Genomic DNA, 14,961 nt, shown 5'->3' on the forward strand with positions numbered 1-14,961 from the left:
TGGCACAGTTTTGGGTCGGTTAAAGTTTATGGAGCATTGAGGATGAGAGGCCAGTCAAAAGAGCATTGACCAAGTTGAGTCTGGAGGTGACAGATGCATGGATGAGGGTTTTAACAACAGATGGGCTGAGGCAGGAATGGAGGTGGGTGGTGTTATGAAGGTGGAAGTAAGCTTTCTTTGTAATGGAGAAGATATGGGGTGGGAAGCTCACCTTGGAGTTGAATAGGACACCAACATTGTTAATAGTCTAGTTCAAGCTGAGACAGTGTTCAGGGAGGGGGCTAGAATTCTATAAGCAGTCTGACAACACAGAGACAGTGGAGTGGTCAAGCTCGTAACGAGTGAAGGTTTATCAATGGAAGCAGAGTTTTACACTGGGCAACAAGAGAAACTATTTGGAGCAAGGTTGAATCATAATTTATTACAGTGGAGTCTTTTCTGTGTATGTATTTGTTTAAGGAAAAACCCTTCCTTGCAAATGAATTTAAAAGTAAAGTTTAATTTTAATGCGACTTAAATATCAAACGAATGTTATTTTAAAAATGTGTTTATCCATTGGCAATATGTGGTTGACCAGATCAACTTTATTTAATTATTTTTTGAATAAGAGCAACCATAGAAAAAGTTCAGGTGTCTAAGTCTCAATGCATCTTACAGACTTAGATGGACAATTTTTTACCGTTTCATATGTTTCATACGAAGACAACAAAGGGGTTTGACAGTGCTTAATGGTATACACTTCAAAGCAAGGAGTCTAGTAAATAAGGCAGATGAGCTGAGGGCACAGATAGACATGTGGAAGTATGATATCATTGCTATTACTGAAATATGGCTGAAAGAAGGGCAGGAATGGCAGCTCAACATTCCTGGTAACAGTCCTGGTTCAGACAAGATAGGGAGGGGATAAAAAAAGAAGGGAGGTAGAAATATTGGTTAAAAAAACAATTGCAGTTGTGAGGAGGGGGAGATATGTTGGAAGGATCATCAAGTGAGGCCACATGGGTTGAACTGAAGAACAATAAAGGAGCAATTACACTGCTGGGAGCATACTATAGACCCCCAAATAATCAGAGGAAGATAGAAGAGCAAATATGTAGGCAAATTTCTGAGAAGTGCAAAAACAATAGAGCAGTAATAGTAGGGGATTTCATCTACTCTAACATTAATTGGGATTGAGTCAGAGTAAAAGATATTGAGGGTGCAAAATTCTTAAAATGCATTCAGGAAAACGTTTTTAGCCAGTTCGTAGCAAGCCCATCAAGAGAGGGGTCGGTTCTGGACTTATCAGTGGGAGAGCATTTTGGTGGTAGTGATCATAATTCAGTAGATTTAGCGTAGTTATGGAAAAGGACAAAGATCAGTCAGGAGTAACGGTTCTCAATTGGGGAAAGGCCAATTTTACTAGGCTGAGATGTGATTTAGCAAGAGTTGACTGGAAACAACAATTGCAGGTCAATCAGTGTCAGAGCAGTGGGAGGATTTCAAGGGGGAGCTCGTAAGGCTTCAGGGCAAATATGTTCGCACAAAGAAAAAGGGTGGGACTCACAAATCTAGAGCCCCCTGGATGTCAAGGGCATACAGGGTAAGATAAGACAAAAAAGGGAAGCTTATGTCAAATATCGAGAGCTAAGTACCGCAGAAAGCCGAGTGGAGTATAGAAAGTGCAGGGGTGAAATTAAAAAGGAAATTAGAAAAGCAAAGAGAGGGCATGAAAAAATATTGACAACTAAAATCAAGGAAAACCCAAAGATGTTTTATAAACACATAAAGAGCAAGAGGATAACTAAGGAAAGGTTATGGCCTATTTGAGACCAAAAAGGAAGCTTGTGTGTGAAGGTGGAAGATGTAGGTATGGTTCTTAATGAATACTTTATGCCTGTCTTCACAAAAGAAAGGGACGATGCAGACATTAAAGCTAAGGAGGAAGAGTGTGAAATACTGGTTGAGATAAACGTAGTGAGAGAGGAAATATTAAGGGGTTCAGCATCTTTGAAAGTAGATAAATTGCCAGGTCCGGATGAAATGTATCCCAGCTGTTGAGAGAAGCAAATGAGGAAATAATGGAGTCTCTGACCAGCATTTTCCAATCCTCTCTGGCGTGGTGCCGGAGGACTGCTAACGTTGTACAGTTTTTTTTAAAGGGAGAAACGATAGACCAAGCAACTATAGGCTAGTCAGCCCAATTTGATGGGAAAATTGTTGGAAACAATTCTGGTGTTCAGTATTAATCGTTATTTAGAAAGGCACGGATTAATCAAGGATAGTCAGCAGGGATTTGTTCAGGGAAGTTCGTGTCTGACTAACTTAATTGAATTTTTTGAGGCAGTAACAAGGAGAGTTGATGAGGGTAGTGCATTTGATGTAGTCTACATGGATTTCAGCAAGGCTTTTGACAAGGTTCCACATGGCAGACTGGTCAGAAAAGCCCATGGGATCCAAGGTGAAGTGTCAAGTTGGATCCAAAATTGGCTCAGTGGCAGGAAGCAAAGGATAATGGTCAACAGATGTTTTTGTGACTGGAAAGCTATTTCCAGTAGGGTTCTGCAGGGCTCAGTACTTTTTGTGGTTTACATCAATGATTTAGACTCCAATATTGGGAGTCGGCGCCAGCAGGGGGAAGGACCGCTGCATGGAGGCAGGAATAACACTGATGGTAAGTATGAAGAATGGAAAAAAAAGGTTAGTGAAAATAATTAAATTTTTTTCTTACAGCGACTTACCTGGGATGGGGTCCCCTGAAAGTGTTCCGGTGTTTTTTTTTGTATTGATTTTTATTTTCAGCTCCTCCACCCTCTCTGGGCCTGACTCCATCCTCAGCGGCACTTGGGCGGCAAGCGCATTTGCCGCCGAGATTGAGAGCTCCTTCCCGCTGTTGCCCAGATTGATAGCATAAGCCGTTATTTTACCACCGGGCGGTACTGCCACCTCTTTTAGAGGAACCTTCCTGGCAAAGTACGCCCGGCTTCTCGGCAGCCACCGGCGGTCCATTGGACGGCACTTGGACGGACCTTGGCTTCGACTGAGTTCGGGCCCTTAGACTTGAATGTAGGGAGTATAATTAAGAAGTTTAAAAATTGGCCATTTGGTTGATAACGAGGAAGAAAGCTGTAGACTGCAGGAAGATATCAATGGACTGGTTAGGTGGAAAAAAAGTGGCAAATGTAATTCAATCCAGATAAGTGTGAGGTAATGCATTGAGGGAGGGTTAATAAGTCAATGAAGTACACAATAAATGGTAGGACACTGAGAAGAATAGAGGAACAGAGGAACCTTGGAGTACATGTCCACAGATCCCTGAAGGTAGAATGACAGGTAGATAAGATGGTTAAGAAGGCATGCGGGATACTGTCCTTTATTAACCAAGGCATATGATATAAGAGCAGGCAGGTTATGATTGAACTGTATAAAACATTAGTTAGGCCACAACTAGAGTTCAATAACATTACAGGAAAGATGTGATTGCAATGGAGATGGTACAGAGGAGTTTACAAAGATGTTGCCAATCTGGAGAATTTTAGCTATGAGGGAGGATTGGATAGAAACATAGAAACATAGAAAATAGTTGCAGGAGTAGGCCATTCAGCCCTTCAAGCCTGCACCACCATTCAATAAGATCATGGCTGATCACGCAACTTCAGTACCCCATTCCTGCTTTCTCTCCATATCCCTTGATCCCTTTAGCCGTAAGGGCCACATCTAACTCCCTTCTGAATATATCTAATGAACTGGCCTCAACAACTTTCTGTGGTAGAGAATTCCACATGTTCACAATTCTCTGAGTGAAGAAGTTTTTCCTCATCTCAGTCCTAAAGGACTTACCCCTTATCCTTAGACTGTGACCCCTGGTTCTGGACTTCCCCAACATCAGGAACAATCTTCCTATACCTAACCTGTCCAATCCCATCAGAATTTTATATGTTTCTATGAGGTCCCCTCTCATTCTTCTAAATTCCAGTGAATATAAGACTAGTCGATCCAGTCTTTCTTCATATGTCAGTCCTGCCATCACGCGAATCTGTCTGGTGAAACTTCCCTCAATAGCAAGAACATCCTTCCTCAGATTAGGAGACCATAAATGTACATAATATTCAAGGTGTGGCCTCTCCAAGGCTCTGTACAACTGCAGTAAGACCTCCTTGCTCCTATACTGAAATCCTCTCGCTATAAAGGCCAACATGCCATTTGCCTTCTTCACCGCCTGCTTTACCTGTATGCCAACTTTCAATGACTGATGTACCATGACACCCAGATCTCGTTGCACTTCCCCTTTTCCTAATCTGTCACCATTCAGATAATATTCTGCCTTCCTGTTTTTGCCACCAAAGTGGATAACCTTACATTTATCTACATTATACTGCATCTGCCATGCAATTTCCCACTCACCTAACATGTCCAAGTCACCCTGTAGCCTCTTAGCGTCCTTCTCATGCTCACACTGCCACCCAGCTTAGTGTCATCTGCAAACTTGGAGCTATTACATTTAATTCCTTCGTCTAAATCATTAATGCATATTGTAAATAGCTGGAGTCCCAGCACTGAACCTGGCAGTATCCCACTAGTCAATGCCTGCCATTCTGAAAAGGACTCATTTATTCCTACTCTTTGCTTCCTGTCTGCCAACCAGTTCTCTATCCATGTCAATACATTACCCCCAATACCATGTGCTTTAATTTTGCACACCAATCTCTTGTGTGGGACCTTGTCAAAAGTCTTTTGAAAGTCCAAATACACCACATCCACTGGTTCTCCCTTGTCCACTCTACTAGTAATATCCTCGAAAAATTCCAGAAGATTTGTCAAGCATGATTTCCCTTTCATAAATCCATGCTGACTTGGTTCGATCCTGTCACTGCTTTCCAAATGCGTTGCTATTACATCTTTAATAATCGATTCAACATTTTTCCCACTACCGATGTCAGGCTAACCAGTCTATAATTCCCTGTTTTCTCTCTCCCTCAGTTTTTAAAAAGTGGGGTTACATTAGCTACCCTCCAGTCCATAGGAACTGATCCAGAGTCTATAGAATGTTGGAAAATGACCACCAATGCATCCACTATAGGCTGGACTTGTTTTCTTTGGAGCAGAGGAGGCTGAGGGGAGACTTGATAGAGGTGTATAAAATTATGAGGGGCCTACGTAGAGCGGATAGGAAGTTCCTATCTCCCCTAGCGGAGAGATCAATAATCAGGAGGCATAGATTTAAACTAATTGGTTGAAGGATTAGAGGGATGTTGAGGAGAATGTTTTTCATCCGGAGGGTGGTGGGGATCCGGAACTTACTGCCTGAAAGGGTGGTAGAGGCAGAAACACTCATCACTTTAACAAGTACTTGGAAATGCACTTGAAGTGCTGGACCAAGAGCTGGAAAATGGGATTAGGTTGGGCAGCTCGTTTACAGCCAGCACAGACATGATGGGTCGAATGGTCTCCTTCTGAGCTTTACATTTCTATTAGTCTTTGATCCTGTGTCATTGCATCAATTTAGATGAATGACAATATGTTATACCTCATGCACAGAATACACAAGCAATGGACTGAGAAAACAAACATGTTATACAGATCAGATCAAATAGTACGATGAAAAAAGCAAACACATTTGTACTCCCTAATAGTCTCCCCTATGGTTTCGTGATCAATTCTTTAACATTCCAGTTGTCTTTTCAGCCACCACAACATCTTTCATCATGTATGAATATTTAAATGCTTTGGGGACTGGTGAAGCAGTGACTTCAGGATTGATGTGCTAATTTCATACCAAATGAAAAGAATATAGTGGTTTCTCAATAGATAAATAAGCTGATTATCAGTGTCTTATGCACAAATTATTTTCAATCTACCCTTTTAAATGTTAATATTAAGCACCGAAAAATCTTAATTCAAAGAGATAAATTCAATGAAAACATAAGTGTCTTACCATTTTATATTGTTCTGCATCAATTCTACTTGACCCAATCTGTGCTGCAATATACTCACAACAGCAGGGTTAGTAATTAGAACGTATAGAACAAAGCCATCATATATAATGAATAATAAACCACAGTTGCTATCTTCCTTAATAGCTTAGTGGGTAAATGTGATGTGCAATTTTGGAAGTGAGCCATATATACTAGGAAGATCACAGGTTTGGTATCTGGTCGACACTGTGATAGCTGATGCATGAAACACAAAAGGTTAGTATGCAGGTACAGCAAGTGATCTGGAAGGCCAACAGAATCTGACCCTTATTGCAAAGGGGATGGAGTATAAAAGCAGGGAAGTCGTGCTACAGTTATATAGGGTACTGGTGAGGCCACACCTAGAATACTGCAAGCAGTTTTGCTTTCCATATTTAAGAAAGGATATACTTGCTTTGGAGGCAGTTCAGAGAAGGTTCACTAAGTTGATTCCGGAGATGAGGGGGTTGACTTATGAGGAAAGGTTGAGCAGGTTGGACCTCTCCTCATTGGAATTCAGAAGAATGAGAGGTGATCTTATCGAAACGTGTAAGATTATGAGGGGGCTTGACAAGGTGGATGCAGAGAGGATATTTCCACTGATAGGGGAGACTAGAACTAGGGGGCATGATCTTAGAATAAGGGGCCGTTCATTTAAAACTGAGATGAGGAGAAATTTCTTCTCTCAGAGGGTTGTAAATCTGTGGATTTCGCTGCCTCAGAGAGCTGTGGAAGCTGGGTCATTGAATAAATTTAAGACAGAGATAGATAGTTTCTTAACTGATACGGGAATAAGGGATTATGGGGAGCAGGCAGGAAAGTGGACTTGAATCCATGATCGGATCAGCCATGATCGTATTAAATGGCGGAACGGGCTCAAGGAGCCGTATAGCCTACTCTTGCTCCTATTTCTTATGTTCTTATGTTCCCGAGATGGAGGGCACTACAATCAGACTCCCAGCAAACTAAGGTTAAATTAGCCAAGGTTCCTGCTCCTCATAATTTATCTAGTGACCATTGATGAAAAGCCCATGGCAGGCGAGGGAACTGTGCTATATAGAAGACCTCTTTCTCCGATGATGTGAACTGCAGGCCAGTTTTGGGTAAGTAGGCAGTGGTGTGAGTTAGAACTCACCTACTGCTTCAGAAATCAGGCTCGGGGAATTTTAATTCCCGGGCCTCATTTAAATCCCATCAACCGACATCCCATGCGTTCCGGGCGGAATGTTGCCAGGGAAGTGGCAGAACATTATGCGTTTGCCAGCTGCCCGCCAAGATCAGATAAGTGGCAGCATCAGCTGCTGGGGCCACCCCGCGTGGGTCTCTTGATCAGGAAATGGTGGACATGAACTCTCATGTATGTAACCTCTATGTAACACCACTGCAATACTGTATATACTTAAGCAATGCACACTTTGACCACAGAGGGTGAACTTGTGGGAGACACTCCTTACCTGGTCATCCAGGTATATAAAGGGAGGTCCCATGCAGGGCCATCACTTCTTGGTCCTGTGAATAAAGATTCAGGTCATAGAGTGACCTTGCCCATAGAATGTGCCTCATGTGGGTTTTGTGCCATTGAGTAAGGACTTTACATGAACTTTCCCTATGCGGTGCAGAGGAGCACTCCTTTTCCTCCCGGTCCTATAAGGCAAGTAAAGAAAAAAGTTTTTAAAAACTTAGCTAGCCTGCCCTGGTGAGAAATTCACCACGGCTTGACACTCAGGCCACTTAGTTAAATTTGCAGTAGAGTCCGAGTGATATCATCAGGACACGACATTCATGATGTAAAAAAAGGACCATGCTGGCTTTGGGCGAGTCTCCTTGCCCAAAAGGTAATATAAGGCTTTCAGTTGTCAAAGGTTGTGGTGGGGTAGAAGCAGGCAATATTGTGGAAGCTGAAGCAGGAGATGTTGCTGATGGTTTGGATGTGGGGTTTAAAGCTCCGTTAAACATTTGATAGAGAATTCAAACAGGCTGCATTCAGACAGGCTGTGAAAATTCACAACCCCCAGGTCACAGCTGCTACGTGCAACTCATTAATCAACTTGACATTTTAGGACCTTGGGTAGCGAGCCAATTAAAGGTTAACAGACTATTAATTGAGCCAATAAGGTCAAAGAAGGCGAGTTCTTTTCTGTAAATTGAACCAGGTATAAAAACAGCCATTTTGGCCATGTGGTCTCAGAAGGACAAAGGCCTGGCTTAAAGCCAGAAGCTTGTTGCTGCTGCCAGAATAAAGTTACAGTAAAACTACAATCGGAGTTCGTATTTCATTGGAAATTAAGAGATCTGACAACATTTATGTGAGGCATCGGGGACTGAGTGTGTCGAATCTTCTTTATGCATCTTGAATGAAGATGCAAATCTGGATTTGATTCAGTACTACTGCAAAAATGCTTGCATTGTAGTTTTTGAGTCTAATTGGTATTGAGATGTTCTTTTATTCCCACTTTAGATATCAAGCTGTTTTGCTGGAGCATAATTTTAGCTTCCTCTTAATTGAGCAATTCTGTGTAACAGTTGAACCATTGAAATTTAATTGCTTTGCTATCTTTTCAGCTTCCTCTTCTGATTATATAAATATCTCCCAGTTTTCTATATGTATAATTCACCACTCCTATACTATTATTGCAGTTACTGCTATCATCTTCTTAAATCTTCTCATTATTATTATCAGCCAGAATAGTATTATCAGAAAAAGGCATGAGGTGTTGGTTACATTTCATACAAGCCTTCTTCATTCACAGTTGTATTTCAAAACATCTAAGTTTTGAGTCAAAATATGGCATTATTAATATATTTTAAATCACCATTTTAAGGTGCTTACCTTGAAATCGATATTATTTTGTATTTGATAAACAGGTGAGTGAAATGCATAGGTTAATATGTCACTTAAAACCAAAGTGCATAAATATTATTTGCAATTTATACAAATTCATAAAATATTAGATTGCACCTAGAGAATGCAAACAGATAATTCAGGCAAACAGTAATGAATTGGTGACTGAAGTGTTGAGGCTGAGCTTAATTGGCAATTAGTCCTGTTCGACCTGAAGACCACAGTTGTAATTGATCCTGATTAGAACTTTTCATTCTTCGATTGTTGTGTTTCTGGATCAACGAAAGTGGACTATTTGTATGTGAGCAAGATCAGACATGAGTTGATCCTTATCTTCTCCACTGAGTCCCGGAGACTGCTTCAACAAACTAAAGATGAATTGGCACAGAATAAAAAGAACTCAGCAACGTGTGATATTAAAGTCAACAAATGCCAAGTGGGAAGAGATAAACTGTCAGTACCCTGTTTTGGAATAGAGTGGAGATGTTGTTCTTTATAAAAACTAAAATAACACTTAAAATAAAACCAAGAGACTTCTTGGTGATGCGCTGAAATTAATTACTTCTGAGGATCAATTATTTGGGACAGGTTGAGCAGTTTTTCTTCCTTGGCAATGATTGGCTGCATTTTTTAAAATGGTGCATTAGTTCGGTGAAAGCTACCACGACATTATGGGCTGGATTTTCAGCTCATTGCTGTCTCTGTTTTCACCCCGGAGGAGTGGCAATGGCGGCAGTAAGCTCTTCTGGGCAGGAAGCCAGCTTCCAGCGCCCCGTTGGGGTTTTTGGGGCCCGTTTTGGTGGGTCGCAGAGCATTACCGCCCAGAAGAGGCGAGCCGGTGTGCAATGCCCTTGGTTGCGATACCAGCTCCATTTTTGGCTCCTGCCCGAGTTGTAGCGCTGCATAGAACGCCATGCTGAGACCACTTGTGAAAGCGGGTGGTCCGACCTGTAGCGACTGCAGTGAGGTAATTAATGTCGACCTCAGGTAAGTATGATTGTTTTTTCTTTCCTTTTTTTTGCGATTTATGCTGTGGTGGCGTGAGTTATTTATTGGGAATGTTTTTGGTGGATTTTGTACATTTTATTTTTCTCCCCAGGCCTCTCTAAGAGCTCTCCGAGACCGGCTGTTTAGCTCAGGATTTTCACTTGCTTAGCCGTCCAAGCGCCCTAAGAGAGGTGTGCAACGCCTCCCTTAGCACTCCGCCCCACATTCAGGACCCAACTGCCGAATTTTGCTGATTGAGACGCAAACTGTTCCAACGCACAAACTTTACCGTCCCGCTGCCATTACCATCCCAAAATAAGCAAAGCCGAAAATCCAGCCCTGTAAGTTTAATATCAATTATAAATATAAACATATACATGCATACAGGCATGCATATATACATAGAGAGAAAGCAACACACACACTACAACAAAATCAAGCATGTTCTGCGCAATATGAATGCTGACGTTCGTGGTTGTTATGGGTGGATACATTTATACCAATCTGAACAGTGTTTGCACCAGGCCTATTTGAAATTTCTTGGACCAGGACAGCTTTGAGATAGCGTGAATCGGTGCTGCTGAAGTGAGAGGTCAGGAGCCTGCCTGTAATGGCACATAGCATTGATCATGGATTGCAGGATACGATGAAAGCAATGGTTTGAGGAATGCTGAATATCCTGGAGATATCTGAAATCATGGGTGGATCCGAAACATGAAGGGTGAATTCTGCTTCTCTCTCCACAGATGCTGTCTGACCTATTGCGCATTCCCAGCATTTTCAGTTTTTATTTCAGATTTCCAGTATCCGCATTATTTGGCTTTTGTATTTGAGGAGTGCTTGAACATCCATCAGCCCCCAGTTACAATTTTTTTTCCATGTACTTTCATGAAGTTGAGGGCAGGCGAAGACAGATGCTTTTATCCAAATGGATGGGGGAGTTGAATTGTGCAATATTAGCATACAAATGTGTTAAAACATCAGCATGAAATGTCTTTATCTTCCATTTCGCCAACTGTGCTGCACAGGAGGGCAAGAAAAAAACTGGGAGAGCTATAGTAGTAGGGGATTCTATTGTAAGGGTTGACGGTGGATAGGCAATGGCAAACATTTAAAGATTACATGGATGAACGTCAACAATTATACATCCCTGTCTGGAGTAAAAATAAAACTCGGAAGATGGATCAACCGTGGCTAACAAGGGAAATTAGGATAGTGTTAAATCCAAGGCAGAGCTATATAAATTGGCCAGAAAAAGTAGCAAACCTGAGGACTGGGAGAAATTTAGAATCCAGCAGAGGAAGACAAAGGGTTTAATTAGGAGGAGGAAAATAGAGTATGAGAGGAAGTTTGCTGGGAACATAAAAACTGACTGCAAATGCTTCCATAGATGTGTGAAGAGAAAAAGATTAGTGAAAACAAATATAGGTCCTTTGCAGTCAGATTCAGGTGAATTTATAATGGGAAACAAAGAAATGGCAGACCAGTTGAACAAATACTTTGGTTCTGTCTTCACGAAGGAAGACACAAATAACCTTCCGGAACTACTAGGGAACTGAGGGTCTAGTGAGAAGGAGGAACTGAAAGAAATCCTTATTAAGCGGGAAATTGTGTTGGGGAAATTGATGGGATTGATGGCCGATAAATCCCTGGGGTCTGGTAGTCTGCATCCCAGAGTACTTAAGGAAGTGGCCCTAGAAATAGTGGATGCATTGGTGATCATTTTCCAATAGTCTATCGACTCTGGATCAGTTCCTTTGGACTGGAGGGTAGCTAAAGTAACACCACTTTTTAAAAACGGAGGGAGAGAGAATTATAGACCGGTTAGCCTGACATTGTTCATGGGGAAAATGTTGGAATCAATTTTTAAAGATGAAATAGCAGCGCATTTGGAAAAGAGTGACAGGATCGGTCCAAGTCAGCATGGATTTATGAAAGGAAAATCATGAACTTTTTGAGGATGTAACTAGTAGAGTGGATAGGGAGAACCAATGGATGTGGTGTATTTGGACTTTGAAAAGGCTTTTGACAAGGTCCTACACAAGAGATTAGTGTGCAAAATTAAAGCACATGTTATTGGGGGTAACGTACTGATGTGGATAGAGAACTGGTTGGCAGACAGAAAGCAGAGAGTCGGGATAAATGGGTCCTTTTCAGAATGGCAGGCAGTGACTAGTTGGGTGCCGCAGGGCTCAGTGCTGGGACCCCAGCTATTTACAATATACATCAACGATTTGGATGAAGGAATTGTGTGTAATATCTCCCAAGTTTGCAGATGACACTAAGCTGGGTGGTGGTGTGAACTGTGAGGAGGATGCTAAGAGGCTGCAGGGTGACTTGGACAGGTTAGGTAAGTGGGCAAATGCATGACAGATGCAGTATAATGTGGATAAATGTGAGGTTATCACTTTGGTGACAAAAACAGGAAGGCAGAACATTTTCTGAATGGCGGCAGATTAGGAAAAGGGGAGGTGCAACGAGACCTGGGTGTCATGGTACATCAGTCATTGAAAGTTGGCATGCAGTTACAGCAGGCGATGAAGAAGGCAAATGGTATGTTGGCCTTCATAGCTAGGGGATTTGAGTATAGGAGCAGGGAGGTCTCACTGCAGTTGTACAGGGCCTTAGCGAGGCCTCACCTGGAGTATTGTGTTCAGTTTTGATATCCTAATCTGTGGAAGGACATTCTTGCTATTGAGGGAGTGCAGCGAAGGTTCACCAGACTGATTCCCGGGATGGCAGGACTGACATATGAGGAGAAACTGGATCGACTGGGCCTGTATGCACTGGACTTTAGAAGGATGAGAGGGGATCTCATAGAAACATATGCGTCGCTGAGGCGTGTGTCCGGGGTCAGTGAGAGGCCTATAAAGGCCGTGAGTTCAGCAGTCAGGAGGTGCGTGGCTGAGGCGTGAGTCCAGGGTCGGCGAGAGGCCTATAAAGGCCGCAAGTTCAGCAGTCGGGAGGTGCGTCGCTGAGGCGTGAGTCCGGGGTCGGCGAGAGGCCTATAAAGGCCGCAAGTTCAGCAGTCGGGAGGTGCGTCGCTGAGGCGTGAGTCCGGGGTCGGCGAGAGGCCTATAAAGGCGTGCTTGTGCAGCTACAGGGAGAAGGCAAAAAAGAAGTACAAAGAAATAGAAAGGTGACGTCACAGCCAAGGGGGTAATTGATTGGCTGGTGATTGGTAAGTAGTTTTTCTTTTTTTCTTTCTATATCAGTGAGTAACTTTTAGCACTGTTGTTGCCAATTTAAGTGTATCTAAGGGTTAAGTCATGGCAGGAGAGCTCAGACACGTGTTATGCTCCTCCTGTACGATGTGGGAAATCAGAGATGCCTCCGTGTCCCTGATGACTACGTGTGCGGGAAGTGTATCCGCCTCCAGCTCCTGACGGACCACGTTGCGGAATTGAGCTGACGGTGGATTCACTCTGGAGCATGCACAATGCTGAGAATGATGTGAATAGCACGTTTAGTGAGTTGGTCTTACCGCAGGTAATGGGTACACAGCTAGATATGGAATGGAAGACCAACAGGAAGAGCAGTGCAAGGAAGGTAGTGCAGGAGTCCCCTGCGGTCATCCCCCTACAAAACAGATACACTGCTTTGAGTACTGTTGAGGGGGATGAGTCATCAGGGGGGAGCAGCAGCGGCCAAGTTCATGGCACCATGGCTGACTCTGTTGCACAGGAGGGCAGGAAAAAGAGTGTGAGAGCTATAGTGATAGGGGATTCAATTGTAAGGGGAATAGATAGGTGTTTCTGCAGCCGCAACTGAAACTCCAGGATGGTATGTTGCCTCCCTGGTGCAAGGGTCAAGAATGTGTCAGAGCGGGTGCAGGACATTCTGAAAAGGGAGGGTGAACAGCCAGTTGTCATGGTGTATATGGGTACCAATGACATAGGTAAAAAATTGGGATGATGTCTTACGAGGCGAATTTAGGGAGCTAGGAGCTAAATTAAAAAGTAGGACCTCAAAAGTAGTAATCTCAGGATTGCTACCAGTGCCACGTGCTAATCAGAGTAGGAATCGTAGGATAGCTCAGATGAATACGTGGCTTGAGGAGTGGTGCAGAAGGGAGGAATTCAAATTCCTGGGACATTGGAACTGGTTCTGAGGGAGGTGGGACCAGTACAAACCGGACGGTCTGCACCTGGGCAGGACCGGAACCAATATCCTAGGGGGAGTGTTTGCTAGTGCTGTTGAGGAGGAGTTAAACTAATATGGCAGGGGGATGGGAACCTATGCAGGGAGACAGAGGGAAATATAAAGGAGGCAGAAGCAAAATATAGAAAGGAGAATAGTAAAAGTGGAGGGCAGAGAAACCCAAAGCAAAAAACAAAAAGGGCCACATTACAGCAAAATTCTAAAAAGGCAAAGTGTGTTAAAAAAACAAGCCTGAAGGCTCTGTACCTCAATGCGAGGTGTATTCGGAATAAGGTGGATGAATTTACTGCGCAGATACGATGTGATTGGCATCACGGAGACATGGCTCCAGGGTGATCAAGGCTGGGAACTCAACATCCAAGGGTATTCAGCATTTAGGAAGGATAGACAGAAAAGAAAAGGAGGCGGGTGGCATTGCTGGTCAAAGATGAAATCAATGCAATTGTAAGGAAGGACATTAGCCTGGATGATGTGGAATCGGTATGGGTGGAGCTGCGGAATTCCAAAGGGCAGAAAACGCCAGTGGGTGGTGTGTATAGACCACCAAATAGTAGCAGTGAGGTTGGGGACAGCATCAAACAAGAAATAAGGGATGTGTGCAATAAAGGTACAGCAGTAATCATGGGCGACTTTAATCTACACATTGATTGGGCTAACCTACCTGGTAGCAATGCGGTGGAGGAGGATTTCCTGGAGTGTATTAGGGATGGTATTCTGGACCAATATGTCGAGGAACCAACCAGGGAGCTGGCCATCCCAGACTGGGTGCTGTGTAATGAGAAAGGACTAATTAGCAATCTTGTTGTGCGAAGCCCCTTGGGGAAAAGTGACCATACTATGGTAGAATTCCTGATTAAGATGGAGAGTGACAAAGTTCATTTGGAAACCAGGGTCCTGAACTTAAGGAAAGGTAACTTTAATGGTATGAGGTGTGAATTGGCTAGAATAGACTGGCAAACAATACTAAAAGGGTTGACGGTGGATAAGCAATGGCAAACATTTAAAGATCACATGGATGAACTTCAGCAAATGTACATC

This window comes from Pristiophorus japonicus, chromosome 4 (assembly GCF_044704955.1).
Source record: "Pristiophorus japonicus isolate sPriJap1 chromosome 4, sPriJap1.hap1, whole genome shotgun sequence".
Lineage (NCBI taxonomy): Eukaryota > Metazoa > Chordata > Chondrichthyes > Pristiophoridae > Pristiophorus > Pristiophorus japonicus.